This window comes from Oncorhynchus gorbuscha, linkage group LG08, assembly GCF_021184085.1.
Source record: "Oncorhynchus gorbuscha isolate QuinsamMale2020 ecotype Even-year linkage group LG08, OgorEven_v1.0, whole genome shotgun sequence".
NCBI classification, from domain to species: Eukaryota; Metazoa; Chordata; class Actinopteri; order Salmoniformes; family Salmonidae; genus Oncorhynchus; species Oncorhynchus gorbuscha.
In genome coordinates, this window is record NC_060180.1 from 38662328 (window position 1) to 38681432 (window position 19105).

At 43.1% G+C, this 19105-nt stretch overlaps 1 protein-coding gene across 1 annotated transcript in view; it reads left to right on the plus strand.

The window, feature by feature from the left end:
* The first annotated feature begins 17793 nt into the window (after positions 1 to 17793).
* Positions 17794 to 19105, plus strand: part of LOC124041628 (ATP-sensitive inward rectifier potassium channel 10-like) — a 12595-nt gene continuing 11283 nt past the window's right edge. The window contains exon 1 of the mRNA XM_046359425.1: positions 17794 to 18095. The gene's annotated coding sequence lies outside the window, so the exon portion shown is untranslated. The remainder of the gene's footprint in view (positions 18096 to 19105) is intronic.

The window sequence follows — 19105 nt, forward strand, 5'->3', positions numbered from 1 at the left end:
GCAGCCGGCCACTCCCACGGGAACAGGCCTGTTCGTAGCCTCAGGTGTTCTGGAGTATTTGCTTTTAAATCCACGATTAAATGAGAAAATGGCGCTTTAGTAGCATCCTCGAAGCTCTCCATGAAGTAGGATTTCCTTCCCGGGTACATCTGGGATGTAGTTTGTCTCTAAGGTTTTTGAACAAAACCATGTAATTGATGTTTAAACTAATGGTATGGCTATTTTTACCTTGGTGAAACATATTCTGCACCAAGTAAAGCACGGACAGGTTTCTATGATGAGTGTATTGGGTAAAAGCTTGTGCAATTTCGGGATGTTCGCTACCTGCAAATAGCATATCGTCCAAACCCAGCAGATTGTTTTTATGAGGAGGGAGAAGTTCATTATCAGACAGGGATTCAGATATTGCCATGCCCTGACCTTAGTTTGCTTTCTATGTTTATAGGTTTTGTTTGGTCAGGGTGTGATCTGAGTGGGCATTCTATGTTGTATGTCTAGTTTGTCTGTTTCTGTGTTTGGCCTGATATGGTTCTCAATCAGAGGCAGGTGTTAGTCGTTGTCTCTGATTGGGAAAGATATTTAGGTAGCCTGTTTTGTCATTGTGGGTTGTGGGTGACTGTCTATGTTAGTTGCTTGTGTCAGCACAGTTTGTATATAGCGTCACGGTCGTTGTTCATTTATTGTTTTGTTCAGTTTACTTCGTGTTTTTGTCATCCATTAAAATGATGCATTCACATTGGTCCGCTTCTTACGACGATCGTGACAGAATCACCCACCACAACTGGACCAAGCGACGTGGTAACGGGCAGAAGCAACAGCAGCGGCCAGCATCATAAGACTCATGGACATGGGAGGACGAGTTGGACGGAAAAGGACCCTGGGCACAGCCAGGGGAATATCGCCGCCCCAAAGCAGAGCTGGAGGCAGCGAAGGCAGAGAGGCGCTGGTATGAGGAGGCAGCACTGCGGTATGGTTGGAAGCCTGAGAGTCAGCCCCAAAAATGTATTGGGAGGAGGCACACGGGGAGTGTGGCGAAGCCAGGTAGGAGATCTGCAGCAACTCCCCGTGCTTACCGGAGAGCGAGAGGGACCGGGAAGGCACCGTGTTATGCTGTGGAGCACACTGTGTCCCCGGTGCGGGTGTATAGCCCGGTGCGGTACATTCCAGTTCCTCGTATCGGCCGGGCTAGAGTAGGCATCGAGCCAGGTGCCATGAAGCCGGCTCTACGCATCTGGTCTCCAGTGCGTCTCCTTGGGCCGGCGTACATGGCACCAGCCTTACGCATGGTGTCCCCGGTTCGCCAGCACAGCCCAGTGCGGGCTATTCCACCGTGCCGCACTGGCCTGGCTACCTCGAGCATGCAACCAGGTAAGGTTGGGCAGGCTCGGTGCTCAAGAGCTCCAGTGCGCCTGCACGGTCCGGTCTATCCAGTGCCACCTCCACGCCCCAGCACTCTGGTGGCAGCCCCCCGCACCAGGCTGTCTCTCCATCTTCTGCCTACAGTTGCTCCCTCCATTCCAGTGCTGCCAGAGCCTTCCTCCTGTCCTGAGCCGCCAGAGTCTCCCGCCTGTCCAGCTCTGCCAGAGCCTTCCTCCTCTCCAACGCTGCCAGAGTCTCCCGCCTGTCCAGAGCCGCCAGAGTCTCCCACCTGTCCAGAGCCGCCATAGTCTCCCGTCTGTCCAGAGCTGCCAGAGTCTCCCGCCTGTCCAGAGCCGCCAGAGTCTCCCGCCTGTCCAGAGCCGCCAGAGTCTCCCCCCTGTCCAGAGCCGCCAGAGTCTCCCCCCTGTCCAGAGCCGCCAGAGTCTCCCGCCTGTCCAGCACCGCCAGAGGCTCCCGCCTGTCCAGCGCCGCGAGAGTCTCCCGCCAGCCAGGAGCTGCCAGAGACGTCAGCCAGTCCCGAGCTGCCCCTTAATTTTCATAGTTTTGAGTCACGCCTTTGGCTTTCAACACCACTTGATTGTCTTTAGTCCTAAAAGCATAGCTTTTGGGACCACAGGAGGACCATTCTGTGATATGGTCACCATCTTTGAGTTTACTCGTTAAACCAACCAGATAGCTGGGGTTCCAATCACCATGTTTGCTTACATAGACCACAGAGTCTGTGTAGTGGTAAAGAATCTGCCTCTGTAGCTAGTTACTGACACTACCTGGGTGGGGGCACCCCACCAGAAACCCCACCAGCTAGATACAGGGTCGTCAAGGTTCTCATTAGCAGCTTTGAGAATTGTCTTGTATTTTATGCTCTCCCCTCAGGGACTTTGGCTTTGTAGGACCAACCCTGACAGGCAGGCTCACAATCTTGAGAGGGCTGTGCTGCTCTAATAGGTCTCTATCCACATTCCTCTATCAGTTTTGGCTGCATACAGGAAACTAACAGTAAGCCCATAAAACAGACACACCCTTAGCAAAACAATCTGGTGCGATAAAGTCTTCAATAGACCGATATAACGGATCCAAGAGAAATCTGATTATTTCATGAGATGATGATCAATTGTGCAAATACTCTGAATGTCGACCAGGGGTCCCCAACTATATTCTGCCGCGGGCCATTTTCCTCTGATAGGGGGGGACTGGAATATAATTCTAAATAATTTGTACACTGCAAATTGACTGCAAGAAGCCCAGAAAAAAACACAATAATTTATTACATTGGGATATTATTACATATGTGTCTTTATTTAAGCGTAGGAATACTTGGGAACAGATTTCCTGAATTAAAATTAAATTGAGGTCATTTCCTGGTGATTGTACAGTCTTTTTGTTCAACAAATGAAAAAACTAACAACAAAACATTTGTAAATCACTTAATAAATCATTTAAAGATGCAATCTGTGATGTTAAGCACAACAAATTCGTAATAGATTGTACGATTATTTATTTAAATGTTCTATGTTTTGCAGGATGTATCATACGAAATGGATGACAGTACACAAATGGATGATGTCGAACACAAAAACAGAGACCACTTTTGGCTCGTGAGCACCACTTTCAAAATATTGGCGGAAATTATACAAAAGATTGAGATTTAATAATAAATTTGCCTGCATCCCAAATGGCACCATATTCTCTACATAGTGCACTACATAGTACATAGTGCACGACTGGCTTTGGTCTAAAGTAGTGCACTTGATAGGGAATGGGGTGCAATTTCAGACTTAACTTTTGTATCCACACTTTCAGGTATGTGTAACGTCGTTCTTCGTTTGTAGAAAGAGAGTCGGACCGAAATGCAGCGTGGTGGTTACTCATGACTTTAATGGAAAAAGTGACACATGAAATAACTATACAAAATACAAAACAACAAACGGAACGTGAAACCTAATTACAGCCTATCTGGTGAAACTACACAGAGACAGGAACAATCACCCACGAAATACACAGTGAAACCCCGGCTACCTAAATACGGTTCCCAATCAGAGACAACGAGAATCACCTGACTCTGATTGAGAACCGCCTCAGGCAGCCAAGCCTATACAACAGCCCTACTCAACCGCAATCCCAATAATTACAAAACCCCAATACGAAATACAACAACATAAACCCATGTCACACCCTGGCCTGACCAAATAATATAACGAAAACACAAAATACAATGACCAAGGCGTGACAGTATGAAGACTGAGCTAAACTGCAGAAGCCTAATAGCTTGACTGGAATGCTCCAGGAGAGGTATCGCACTACCTGGTTGTGTATCCTTACATTAACCTAAATCCTTGCGTATCAACCAATGGCTGAGAAGATGTAAGAAGAAGAATAGACATCTGGCTCATTCTACTGCCCAAACGGTAAACTGTGAGTTGCATCGTAGCTCATTAGTTACACTGTCACACACTGGTACTTCTGGGTCGTGTTCATTTGGAACCAACGGACTGAAACAGGAAGAGGCTATCTGAATTTCTCCAATAAGAAACACTGTTTCTGTTGAAACTTTGCTACAGTGTGCACTAATGAAATCCACTCTGGTGAGTTTCATTGTGCAGCCTCACAGTGGCAGACCCAGTCCTGAATATCCAGAGTGAGAAAGGAATGTACAGTATGAACAGAATTATAATGTCATTTTTTATAAAAGGTGTTGCTTAAAAGGTCCGTTTTGATGACTTTGTTTTTTCTACCATTGAATCATGCATTATAATGAAGATTGTTATGATCATATTATTAATTTTTGGGATTGAAATATGGGAAGGAAATGTAGAGCTAAATTGTGTTTATGCAGAGGAAAGAGCGTTATTGGCTTGTTAAACCAGCTCACAAGCTTACATTCTTTTTCAATGCACGTATCAAGGGAAGTGAAACGATCGTGAGCGCAATGGTCAGTCTGGTTTCACGAAGTTTGAACCTGAAGAAGAACGGAGCTACAAGCATAAAAAAAAGCCTGTTTCCGAACAAAAACCCAAAGGATCAGAGGACAGGGTGCATCCCAAATGGCACCCTATTCCCTATAAAGTGCACTACCTTTGAACCCTCTGGTCAACAGTAGTGCACTATGTAGGGAATAGGATGCCATTTGGGATGAAGACAGATTGTGCAAAGGAAGTGAATGCTAATGCAGATGACAGAATAGGAAACTGTAACGAAAGGCTGTAAAGAATGCCAACAGATGAATAAAGCGGAGGTAACACTCTACACTTCGGTGTGTGTGTGTGTGTGTGTGTGTGTGTGTGTGTGTGTGTGTGTGTGTGTGCAAGGCTGTTTCTAGCTTTTTGGGGGCCCTAAGTGAGATTTGGTTACACCCCCCACCTCCAGGGCAAAACATTTTAGTGGCCCCCCCTGCAATTCTCCCCAAAATATCTATAGGGCAGAGAGAACATTTTGCAGTTTTAAAACACATTTCCTGCAATTGTACACATTTTGCCATGCGGTCGAAAGAAAAATGTGACATTTTAAAGCTGATTTTCTGCAGTTGTACACGTTTTGGCATGGGAGGAGAGAAAATATTGCAGCTTTAAAGCAAATGTCCTGTAATTTTACACATTTTACAATGACTTATGCCAAGTTCATATGATATCAGTGAGATTGACTAACAAAATCCATTAGGGCCCCCTAGAGGTCAGGGCCCCTAGGCACGTGCCTTGAGTGCCCAGTCAGTAGTTCAGCTACGATTACTATAAGGTTAAGATAGCTTACCTAGTAATCTATAAAATGTTATCTTATTCAATCACTGTCAGTGACTGACATAACAAATGGGAAACTGCTGATGCATTGCTAAATTTAATTTCAAAATGGCACGTTGTGCATTTTACTTTCCTAACTAACAGTGAGTTGAGACACTGACCGACTTCCTGGTTGGGGGCCCCCTAACGGCCGCTTACGTCACTTATGTCCAGAAACGGCACTGTGTGTGTGTGTGTGTGTGTGTGTGTGTGTGTGTGTGTGTGTGTGTGTGTGTGTGTGTGTGTGTGTGTGTGTGTGTGTGTGTGTGTGTGTGTGTGTGTGTGTGTGTGTGTAAAGCGGAGGTAACATTACCGGTAGCAATGAGCCAAGAGCACTGACCCCACCAAGTACAATACCCCCTAATTTCTCCTCCTCTCTTTTTCTACTCTGTCCTTCCTCTTCCTCTGTCTATCCGTTAACCCCTCTCTGAACCTGTTCTTACAGTGAGGAAGTGATTTGGTGTAATATTAAAAAAATATTCAGCATACCAAAAACTATAATGGTAAGATTCTAGAGCAACTTCAAAACTGTCAAAGGTGAAGTGACTGAGCCAGAAAATAAATGTTTTCAAGAGAGGCTTCTTAGTTGTTCAGTTCGAACTCTGAATGACCACCATCATCCAATACGGGGGAAACAATTATATAAAATATTTTTGAGGGATGCATTTTGACATATAATGCAACATGTATTTGAAATGCATCTGAAAATGTATTTGTGCATGTACATGAAATGTAACAAAAACAATTTTAAATATTTCACATACAATCAGGAAATGCATCCAAAATATATATTTGACATGCAGTTCAATTAAATGTAACATAAATAAACACTTAATTACCCCTTAATATGTAAATGTTTTATTCAAAATAATTCTGCAACTGAATGATTGCATCTAGTGGGGTGTTCCATCTAGTTTCATATCTGTAAAGAAAAAGAAAACGTTGAATCAAATTGGGGGAAGAAAATATAGATTGATTGAGCGTTTATTGAAAACATGTTCAACTAAAGATCAATCTTACCTTCAATACTGACACTGAGCCTCACTGAGCCTCAGATATCAGGCAGGCACCCTCAGTTAGCACCATCAATGTTGCTGTGGACAGGGGAATGAGTAATTAGGGGGGTATTTATTAATTGCAGATCAGCAATTTTGAATTTAAAGTGACATACATTGTTCTGAAAAAGGATTGCAGCTAACATTTTTCTTCCACATTTAGTATATTGCCTTGGACAAAATTCTTAGCAAGCCTTGTTCATTTCTGCTATCAATTATGTTATGTCCTTCCAATGCTGCCCAGCACATTCTCTCTCAAGCCTATGGAAACAAAAGGGGACAGACACATTTGAAGAGAGCTATTGAAGTAATTAGAAACAAACATGACTGTCAAAGCTTACAAAGTCATGAAGCTATCTTATATCTTCACATCTTTAAAGAAAAAGGAAATGGTGGATCAAATTTGAAAGAAATGTACATTACCAAAAGTAATGCATCAAAAATGCAAAAATAATGCTTCTATCATTAAGATTTCAGGCACCATCTGTTTGCATCCCCAATGTTTCTGTGGAAAGGTTAGGGGATGTATTAATTGCAGATCAGCTATTTAGAATTAAAAGGTGCTGCATGGTTTTACATGTTCTGAAGATTTGCAGTTTAAAATTATTCTGACGCATTTAGTCTATTCCCTTGAACATTCTTACCTAGCGTTGACCCACACAATTCCAAGGCTTGTTCATCTCTTCTGTAATTTGCACTTCCTCGGGTCTGCACAGTTTAATTCTCTCCATTCAGCATATGGAAACAAAACAAATTCTCAAATACATTTACAATCCCTTTTAGGCCTGTGTATTAAATGTAACAAAAACCAATGAAGAGGAAACAACAACAGAAGCTCAACAAAGCTAAGGAGAAATTGGTATCTACCTCAAAGATAGCGAGCGGTTAGCAGCTAGCATGTGACTGTTATACAAATGTTATCAAATGTAACCTTCTAAAATACATTTCATTAGCGTTGTTCATGTAGACAAGGACCACAAGACTCACAAGATTATATTATACACACTATATTCAAACTCACTCACTCACACACACTACACTGGCACTCTCACATAAATCCCACAAACATTCACATACACTACATACGCACACACACACATATCCGACACAACACAAACACACGCAAACGCACACACACACACACACACACACACACACACACACACACACACACACACACACACACACACACACACACACACACACACACACACACACACACACACACACACACACACACACACACACACACACACACACACACACACACACACACACACACACACACACACACACACACACACACACACGCTGCTGCTACTCAGTTCTTTATTTTACTCTTATTATCATCTATTCTGATGCCTGGTCACTTTACCCTGCCTTCATATACAGACACCTGATCTGGTACGGTTACTCCCTGTATATTCCTCTTACATAATATTTGCATAATTTTTTAAAACTCTGCATTGTTGGGAAGGGGTCAAAAGCAAGAATTTCAGAGGAAAGTCTACACCCATTGTTTTCGGTTGCATGTGACAAATACAATTTGATGTAAGTACTTCTTATACAAGCACGCATTTGTAAAAAATTAACAATTTAAGAGCCAAAAGGTGTATAACGGAAATAAATTGTTATCCTTGACTTGCATGAAAAAAGTGAGCTATCTACTTTTTTGGGGCTATACTTATGAATAGAAAAAACCCACTCGGTCAAAACACCTAAATTATTCAGTACCAGTCAAAAGTTTGGACACATCTACTCATTCAAGGGTTTTTCTTTATTTATACTATTTTCTGCATTGCAGAATAATAGTGAAGACATCTAAACTCTGAAATAACACATATGGAATCATATAGTAACCAAACATATTTTAGATTCTTCAAAGTAGCCACCCTTTGCCTCGATGACAGCTTTGCACACTCTTGGCATTCTCTCAACCAGCTTCACCTGGAATGCTTTTCCAACAGCTTCAAGACAAGTTCCCACATATGCTGAGCACTTGTTGGCTGCTTTTCCGTCACTCTGCAGTCCAACTCATCCCAAACCATCTAAATTGGGTTGAGGTCGGGGGATTGTGGAGGCCAGGTCATCGGATGTAGCACTCCATCACTCTCCTTCTTGGTCAAATAGCCCTTAAACAGCCAAGAGGTGTGTTGGGTCATTTCCTGTTGAAAAAAACAAATGATTGTCCCACAAAGCGCAAACCAGGTGGGATGATGTATCGCTGCAGAATGCTGTTGTAGACATGCTGGTTACGTGTGCCTTGAATTCTAAATAAATCACCGACAGTGTCACCAACAAAGCACCATCACACCTCCTCCTCCATGTTTCACGGTGGGAACCTCACATGTGGAGATCATCCGTTCACCTACTCTGCTTCTCACAAAGACACGGCAGCTGGAATCCAAAAATTAGGAATTTGGACTCATCAGACCAAAAGACAGATTTCCACTGGTCTAATGTCCCAAGCAAGTCTCTTCTTTTTATTGGTGTCCTTTAGTAGTGGTTTCTTTGCAGCAATTCGACCATGAAGGCCTGATTCATGCAGTGTCTGTTACTTGAACTCTCTGAAGCATTTATGTGGGCTGCAATCTGAGGTTCAGTTAACTCTAATGAATTATCCTCTGCACCAGAGGTAACTCTGGTTAGTCCACATGAGAGCCAGTTTCATCATAGCGCTTGATGGCTTTTGCGATTGCACTTTAAGAAAACTTCAAAGTTCTTGAAATGTTTCAAATTGACTGACCGTCATGTCTTAAAGTAATGACGGACTGTCGTTTCTCTTTGCTTATTTGAGTTGTTCTTGCCAAAAAAATTGACTTGGTTTTTTACCAAAGGAATATCTTCTGTATACCACCCCTACCTTGTCACAACACAACTGATTGGCTCTAATGTATTAAGATGGAAAGGACTTCCACAAATTAACTTTTAACAAGGCACACCTGTTAGTTGAAATGAATTCCAGGTGACTGTCATGAAGCTGGTTGAGAGAATGCCAATCGTGTGCAAAGCTGTCATCAAGGCAAAGGCTAATTACTTTAAAGAATCTCAATTATAAAATATTTTTTGATTTGTTTAACACTTTTTTGGTTACTACATTATTCCATGTCTCATATCATAGTTTTGATGTCTTCACTATCATACCACAATGTAGAAAATAGTAAAAAATAAGAAAAGTGCTTGAATGAGTAGATGTGTCCGAACTTTTGACTGTCTGAAGTTTACATACACCTTAGCCAAATACATTCAAACTCAGTTTTTAACAACTCCTGACATTTAATCCTAGTAAAAAAATCCCTGTTTTAGGTCAGTTAGGATCACCACTTTATTTTATTTCAGCTTTTATTTCTTTCATCACATTCCCAGTGGGTGAGAAGTTATCATACACTCAATTAGTATTTGGCAGCATTGCCTTTAAAATTGTTTAATTTTGGTCAAACGTTTCACATGCCTTCCACAAGCTTCCCACGACAGGTTGGATGAATTTTGGCCCATTCCTCCTGATAGAGCTGGTGTAACTGAGTCAGGTTTGTAGGCCTCCTTGCTCACACATGCTTTTTCAGTTCTTCCCACAAATTTTCTATGGGATTGAGGTCAGGGCTTTGTGATGGCCACTCCGATACCTTGACTTTGTTGTACTTAAGCCATTTTGCAACCACTTTGGAAGTATGCTTGGGGTCATTGTCCATTTGGAAGACACATTTGTGACCAAGCTCCTGCAGCAAAGCACCCCCACAACATGATGCTGTCACCCCTGTGCATCACGGTTGGGATGGTGTTCTTTGGCTTGCAAGCATCCCCCTTTTTCCTCCAAACATAACGATGGTCATTATGGCCAAACAGTTCTATTTTTGTTTCATCAGACCATAGAACATTTCTCCAAAATGTACAATCTTTGTCCCCATGTGCAGTTGCAAATGGTAATCTGTCTTTTTTATGGCGGTTTTGGAGCAGTGACTTCTTACTTGCTGAGCGACCTTTCAGGTTATGTCGATAAAGGACTTGTTTTACTGTGAATATAGTTACTTTTTTACCTGTTTCCTCCAGCATCTTCACAAGGTCCTTTGCTGTTATTCTGGAATTGATTTGCACTTTTCTCACCAATGTACGTTCATCTCTATGAGACAGAAAGCGTCTCCTTCCTGAGCGGTATGATGGCTGCGTGGTCCCATGATGTTCATACTTGCGTACTATTGTTTATACAGATGAACGTGGTACCTTCAGGTGTTTGGAAATTCCTCCCAAGGATGAACCAGACTTGTGGAGGTCTTGGCAGATTTCTTTTGATTTTCCCATGATGTCAAGCAAAGAGGCACTGCGTTTGAAGGTAGGCCTTGAAATACATCCATAAATTCACCTCCAATTGACTGAAAGTATGTCAATTAGCCCATCAGAAGCTTCTAAAGCCATGACATAATTTTCTGGAATTTTCAGAGCTGTTTAAAGGCACAGTCAACTCAGTGTATGTAAACTTCTGACCCTCTGGAATTGTGATACAGTGAATTATAAGTGAAATAATCTGTCTGTAAACAGTTGTTGGAAAAATGACTTATGTTGTGCACAAAGTAGATGTCCTAACCGACTTGTCAAAACTATAGTTTGTTACCAAGAAATTTGTGGAGTGGTTGAAAAACTAGTTTTAGTTTAGACTCCAACCTACGTGTATGTAAACGTCCAATTTCAACTGTACTAAACAAAAAATATAAACGCAAAATTGAACAATTTCAACAATTTACAGTTACAGTTCATGTAAGCAAATGAGTCAATTGAAATAATTTCATCAGGCCCGAATCTCTGGATTTCACATGACTGGGCAGGGGCGGGGTGGGCCTGGGTGTGCACCCACTTCTGGGAACGCTTGCAAAACAGACCAAACAGAGCAGGCTGGCTTGAGAAGTCAATGAGAGAAATGCAAAATGAATATTTTGTTGTTAATTTGTTTTTAAATCTAAAGGCACAACCAGTGTCTTAAGGAGTTGAACATGTTTTACTACAACCTCGAGAAAGTGACAAACTGCCACGTTTTTGAGACCTGCACGTGCTCAGTTCGTCGCGGGACGACCGTTAGACCCAATAACTTGTTTCTATGCATGAGCTTAGATAGCCAATGTTGCCATGACATCGCCTTCAAGTGTGATTGGGGATTTTGATTGGAGAAGCAGTATTAACATATGTTCATACTGTACTGCCTTTGGCTATAATGACAAGCTAACATTGTAAACACCACCATGTGAATACCCTCTATGCCCATGAAATAGGAAGCAATATCACACCCATTCAAAACAGCTTTCATTTTTGAACTTTCAAACTACATTTCAATCGGATACAGGCTTTACTGAATGGACAACAAAGACAGAATGCAATATGGAATTTGTATTTAAATAGACTAGGGTAGGCCTCCTCTCTGAAGAAATGCTCCTTTGAGGTAGATGTGGATGACAGATAATCCCTTAGCATGGGAGCTGGAATCGAAAATTACTCACCAAGAAGTAGGGATACAGCAGAGCAAAGGTCTAACGATTGAAGACAAGTTCATTAGATATCAAAGACACGCAAGCAAAGTATAGAACAGACGTGCATTCTGCTGTCATGGAAATAATTCAATGTTTACTCATGCAAGGTGCGCTGAAGCGCAGGATTAAAAACATCGTATTATGTGCGTTGTTCAAATAAGACATCTGCAAGTACATCTACCCAACAACATATTCCACAATGCGAAAAGTATGATTAACATGAAACGCTAGCTGAGTGTTGAGCCCAATAGTACACGCCGAAATACGGCCCAATGCTAGCGTGCTGTGTGCTAACATTGTAACATTTGAAATGTATGATTATCAAATAACCATCAAACGACTGTAAGCGCGTTTGAGATTGGTTACTCGCAAGATTGAGGTACTTTAGCTATGTGTAGTTAGATTTGAGGGATCATTGGGCTGCGAGGATGGCCGATTGATTTGGCCTGACATATGACTTGCTGGGCAGAGGCGAGGGAACTCCTGGGAATGGAAATGATTATGAATGACAGACTGCCATGTAAGCGCCTAAAAAGGGTAAAGATTACATTGGCTGACGAGCGTCCTTTATTAATTATGACAATTGCGGCTTAACTTTCACGGTGAACAGTTATGCGTTTCCCTTGTCATACATGGCCCCCAAACCCCACAGATGGGGCACCATCCGTGAAGAACTTGAGGGGATCCGAGGACACAGGCATCTCATCAAAGAAACAAAGAGATGCCGTTCCAGCTATTAAGCAACATAGACCAAAACCGGAGGTCTGAACGGCAGCCCTCATCCAGGATTACTCGGAACCTGGACTGAGGAAGCTAGCATTAGGAGCCCTGATATAAAGGCCCGCCCTCGAGGGATGATCCGCATCACAAAGTTAAGTTGTCCAGTAGAGACAATAAGTCACATTTCCTGATGGGCTGCCCGTCAGTGAAGGATTACACTGATTCGCAGATCCGTAGCAGTTTATCTAGGGGGAGGGAGGTGCACATATTGGTGCTGTCTGGAATTATGCCTAGGAACTCGAGAGAAGTCAGGGGCCTGACAGTTTTCTCCTCTGACAGCTATGAATTTGTTCAGAAGTACTGAGATAGCGTGGCCTGAATTGTCGGGAGGGAAATTGTTAACCAGAAAATTGTTTAGAAGATGCCACACAAGGCAAATGGCAGTTATTTAACAAGATCCAACACAAGGCTTCAGACAGACAATGTCAAATATGGGGCTACTCCTGCACCCGAAGGAGAGCCTGACAACTAAATAATACTGCGATTCCCACATGACACTAAACATGGGCCATTATGAGCAGTGGAGTGGCATGATTTTGAAAGCATCTGTGATGTCTACTTTGGATGACTTGGAGCCCGTAACCACCAGCTTTATGAGCTTAATAGCATGATCCAGGGCTGCATAATACAGACAAAAATCTTTGTGGGGAATGCTCTCATTAACGCTGGCTATCGGGACCAGAGCAGGGTGTCAAAAATGGAACATTTCCTCCCCGATTACTGACATTTTGAACTCAATCAAATCAATGAATGAGTGATGGTACAGAGCATACAGTAGATGGTATCGAGTACAGTATATACATATGAGATGAGTGTGTAGACAAAGTAAACAAAGTGGCATAGTTAAAGTGGCTAGTGATACATGTATTACATAAGGATGCAGTCGATGATGTAGAGTACAGTATATACATATGCATATGCATATGAGATGAATAATGTAGGGTAAGTAACATTATATAAGGTAGCATTGTTTAAAGTGGCTAGTGATATATTTACATCATTTCCCATCAATTCCCATTATTAAAGTGGCTGGAGTTGGGTCAGTGTCAATGACAGTGTGTTGGCAGCAGCCACTCAATGTTAGTGGTGGCTGTTTAACAGTCTGATGGCCTTGAGATAGAAGCTGTTTTTCAGTCTCTCGGTCCCAGCTTTGATGCACCTGTACTGACCTCGCCTTTTGGATGATAGCGGGGTGAACAGGCAGTGGTTTGGGTGGTTGATGTCCTTGATGATCTTTATGGCCTTCCTGTAACATCGGGTGGTGTAGGTGTCCTGGAGGGCAGGTAGTTTGCCCCCGGTGATGCGTTGTGCAGTCCTCACTACCCTCTGGAGAGCCTTACGGTTGAGGGCGGAGCAGTTGCCGTACCAGGCAGTGATACAGCCCGCCAGGATGCTCTCGATTGTGCATCTGTAGAAGTTTGTGAGTGCTTTTGGTGACAAGCCGAATTTCTTCAGCCTCCTGAGGTTGAAGAGGCGCTGCTGCGCCTTCTTCACGACGCGGTCAGTGTGAGTGGACCAATTCAGTTTGTCTGTGATGTGTATGCCGAGGAACTTAAAACTAGCTACCCTCTCCACTACTGTTCCATCGATGTGGATAGGGGGGTGTTCCCTCTGCTGTTTCCTGAAGTCCACAATCATCTCCTTAGTTTTGTTGACGTTGAGTGTGAGGTTATTTTCCTGACACCACACTCCGAGGGCCCTCACCTCCTCCCTGTAGGCCGTCTCGTCGTTGTTGGTAATCAAGCCTACCACTGTTGTGTCGTCCGCAAACTTGATGATTGAGTTGGAGGCGTGCGTGGCCACGCAGTCGTGGGTGAACAGGGAGTACAGGAGAGGGCTCAGAACGCACCCTTGTGGGGCCCCCGTGTTGAGGATCAGCGGGGAGGAGATGTTGTTGCCTACCCGCACCACCTGGGGGCGGCCCGTCAGGAAGTCCAGTACCCAGTTGCACAGGGCGGGGTCGAGACCCAGGGTCTTGATGACGAGCTTGGAGGGTACTATGGTGTTGAATGCCGAGCTGTAGTCGATGAACAGCATTCTCACATAGGTATTCCTCTTGTCCAGGTGGGTTAGGGCAGTGTGCAGTGTGGTTGAGATTACATCGTCTGTGGACCTATTTGGGCGGTAAGCAAATTGGAGTGGGTCTAGGGTGTCAGGTAGGGTGGAGGTGATATGGTCCTTGACTAGTCTCTCAAAGCACTTCATGATGACGGAAGTGAGTGCTACGGGGCGGTAGTCGTTTAGCTCAGTTACCTTAGCTTTCTTGGGAATAGGAACAATGGTGGCCCTCTTTGAAGCATGTGGGAACAGCAGACTGGTATAGGGATTGATTGAATATGTCCGTAAACACACCGGCCAGCTGGTCTGCGCATGCTCTGGGGGCGCGGCTGGGGATGCCGTCTGGGCCTGCAGCCTTGCGAGGGTTAACACGTTTAAATGTCTTACTCACCTCGGCTGCAGTGAAGGAGAGACCGCATGTTTTCTTTGCAGGCCGTGTCAGTGGCACTGTATTGTCCTCAAAGCGGGAAAAAAAGTTATTTAGTCTGCCTGGGAGCAAGACATCCTGGTGCGTGACTGGGCTGGGTTTCTTCTTGTAGTCCGTGATTGACTGTAGACCCTGCCACATGCCTCTTGTGTCTGGGCCATTGAATTGAGATTCCACTTTGTCTCTGTACTGACGCTTAGCTTGTTTAATAGCCTTGCGGAGGGAATAGCTGCATTGTTTATATTCGGACATGTTACCAGACACCTTGCCCTGATTAAAAGCAGTGGTTCACGCTTTCAGTTTCACGCGAATGCTGCCATCAATCCACGGTTTCTGGTTTGGGTATGTTTTAATCGTTGCTATGGGAACGACATCTTCGACGCACGCTCTAATGAACTCGCACACCGAATCAGCTTATTCGTCAATATTTCCATCTGACGCAATACGAAACATGTCCCAGTCCACGTGATGGAAACAGTCTTGGAGTGTGGAGTCAGCTTGGTCTGACCAGCGTTGGACAGACCTCAGCGTGGGAGCCTCTTGTTTTAGTTTCTGCCTGTAGGCAGGGATCAGCAAAATGGAGTCGTGGTCAGCTTTCCCGAAAGGGGGGCGGGGCAGGGCCTTATATGCGTCGCGGAAGTTAGAGTAACAATGATCCAAGGTTTTACCACCCCTGGTTGCGCAATCGATATGCTGATAAAATTTAGGGAGTCTTGTTTTCAGATTAGCTTTGTTAAAATCCCCAGCTACAATGAATGCAGCCTCCGGATAAATGGTTTCCAGTTTGCAGTTTGCAAAAAGAGTTAAATAAAGTTGTTCAGAGCCATCGATGTGTCTGCTTGGGGGGGATATATACGGCTGTGATTATAATCGAAGAGAATTCTCTTGGAAAGGAGGGGATGCAAAGGAGCCAATTAAATAACTTTTATTGATCTTATTATGCTGCACTACCAGCAATTGGCTTATTGAGAGCAGACTGGAGATTCTAAACTTTGTGACTACCCACCTTAAAGCCCTGGAAAAGACCCGTGAAGTACTGAAAGGTTGCAAGTTCAAATCCCCGAGCTGACAAGGTACAAATCTGCCGTTCTTCCCCTGAACAGGCAGTTAACCCACTGTTCCTAGGCCTTCAATGAAAATAAGAATTTGTTCTTAACTGACTTGCCTAGTTAAATAAAGGTAAGATAAAATAAATAAATAAAACCTGGGAGTTGCAGAGAAGAGCACATTTGTAGCCAGTTGGAGGAACTCATAGCTGGACATGCCTTCCACCACTGTGATACCCTTATCGGCCAGAATGCCCAGAAGTTGGGCGTTTCTCTCACTCCTTCTTGGGGAAATCCTGGTCGTAGAGGAATCACCTGGATTGCCCGGGCGTGGGTGTAGATTGACGCAGATTGATCGTTGAAAAAAAGGGGATATTTCTCCGTCTGACACGGAAAGCACTGACCATCGCTTGGAAGACTGTTGCTGTAGTGTGCCCATATTATGCTTACTGAATAGATATACAAGTGACACCCGTTCAGACCAGCCTTACTGATTGAAGTTTCGTAAACCACATTGTGGTTTTATCCCGTAGGGTATCACAATGCTTGAAATTCTGCATTGCACTGAAAGTGTTATTTTGACCAGCTTTTTAACCTGGGGGGGGTCAATTATTCGGCTTCTGTGGTAAAATAGAGCTAGATTTGAACTTTCATTGATTATTTGCTACTTTATCAGCTATTTGTTTATCTGATCAGTGGCCCTTTGTTTTCCACTTTAAGTGTGTGTTAACACTTCCCCTGGAATCTTATTCCTTCTCTGTCTTTCATTAGAGAAACGCTTGGTCACCCTCTTATTCATAAGCCAGGTCTGAATCCCAAATAGCACACTATTTCCTATATGGTGCACTACCCTGGCCAGAAGTAATGCACTATTATATAGGGAATAGGGTGCCATTTGGGACACACCCTAGGAAAGCAGTATTCTCCTCACGGATGTTTCTCTTTATGTGTTCCCTCCAACAGGACACCGTGTACAGACGCTCTTGGCCACATGCAATGCAGGCAGCGAATACAGAGGCATTGAGGGCATTGAGGGCATGCTAAGGGGTATTTCACAAATGACACCCTATTCCCTATATAGTGGCCCATACAAAAAGAGTACACTTCATAGGAAATAAGGGGCCATTTGGGATCAAACAAAAAGAGAAGGGAATAAACAGCAAGATGCCCAAAAGAACAGGTGGCCATCTTCAAAGAAATTGATATAGCATACATGATTTAATGCAATTGACAACTAGAAAACTTGCCCCCCTTCCAAAATGGATGGAAACAATTCAGTGTTAATTTCGTAGAGATATGTTATTTATATTTGGTAAATATGACTAAGGGGTTAAAAAGCACATTGGGACTGCAGATAATGTGTCCACAAAGACAGTTAACGGCCAAACTGCAACACTTCAAACCACCACAGCAAGATGCGGACTAGCTCTGGTCCAGTGTGTTACGTGCGGCTAGACGATGAGTCTTAAGCATCAGCAATACGCACGTAACACCCTGGACGAGAGCCATCATCGGACATGCTCGGTAGGATAGACCATTGACGAAGTGCTGCCAATTACAGCAATTACACGGCCAGCCGAGAATAAGAGAGAGAGAGAGAGAGAGAGAGAGAGAGAGAGAGAGAGAGAGAGAGAGAGAGAGAGAGAGAGAGAGAGAGAGAGAGAGAGAGAGAGAGAGAGAGAGAGAGAGAGAGAGAGAGAGAGAGAGAGAGAGAGAGAGAGATCAACTGACCACTTATAAACCCAACACAAATCTTGTCACAAATCTACGGCTTGGTTCAAGAGAAGAGCCTGAGCTATCAATGATAGTTTTGTATATTTTATATTTTAAAGAAGGTATAGGCTATCTATTTCTAGTTGACAATCGTACTGTAGTTTCTTCCAATACACCATCCAAGTTGGATTGCAATGACTGGGTTGCATGAGCATGCGTATGATAACAATGCAGACAAGTGCACTAGACAAATGTCAAGGAGTCTCACGGTTTAGAACTAGAAGAACTTTGCCTTCTTCTGACGCACTTTCAATTAGTTTTTAAACACGGCTTGCAAGACACATCAAGTCAAGGTAAGTTCAACTTTTTGGGGGCAAATAAGTATCACTTCAGATAAAGATATAAATGTATTTTGCTGATTGGCCTTTCAATTAGGCCCACTCTCCAAATAAAGATGGGGAAATAATAATAAGACGATCAACCACAGTATTACTAGCTAGGTTTCCGTCCAATTGGCGACAGATTTTCTTGCAAATATTCTAAACCCATGTTTCCATCAAATGGCCTTGTTGCAGATCAAAAAAAAGATGTGTGATGACATGGGGCACATAAAAACGTACCAATATTTTTGCGGTTAAAAAAATACAAGTAAATGGGGTTCCTTCTCATGTTAAACTCTACAGGTCGTTTTGTCACGACAAAAATTGCAATACGTAGCGAATGTGCCCACTCTTTGCCAACAGCTCACAGACACGGTGCGGGTGCCTACCTACAAGATGAGAATATTATGGAAAAAATAGTCAAATCAAAAGGCTGCCAAGCATCGATCATCATGTCACCAGAATAAGACCCACATCCCCGAAAAAAATCAAATAATAATAATATATATATTAATAAAAAATATTAACAAAAGTAGTGTACCAGGCCTTTACTAGTCCTGTATATAGCTGTCTGTAGCAAAAAAACATATTCTGCTGCAACACTACGCTATCAGATACAAATGAAATAGCCGGTATTTATTAGTTAATATTTCAAGGTTGCTTAATTAAGGACTTACATCAGAGTAGCCTTCATTAATACCTCAATAAATATGAAGAGGAGATATTCCATTTACATGATCAATTTCTCTAGTTTTCATTGGCTACCTTTTCATTTCATAACTTGGCTATTTTGGGCTATTTTTAGTGAGGAGTCAGTGGGAGGGTTTTGCAGTTGATGAGTGACATGTGACTGTTGATCGAAAGTCACGACGCTTCAACATCCTAAAAGGTGTTCATTTCAGATGTTTGTTCATGGTCAAATACACATCGACCTATAATCATAATCTATAACCTATAATCATAATGCCTATCATTAAAACAAA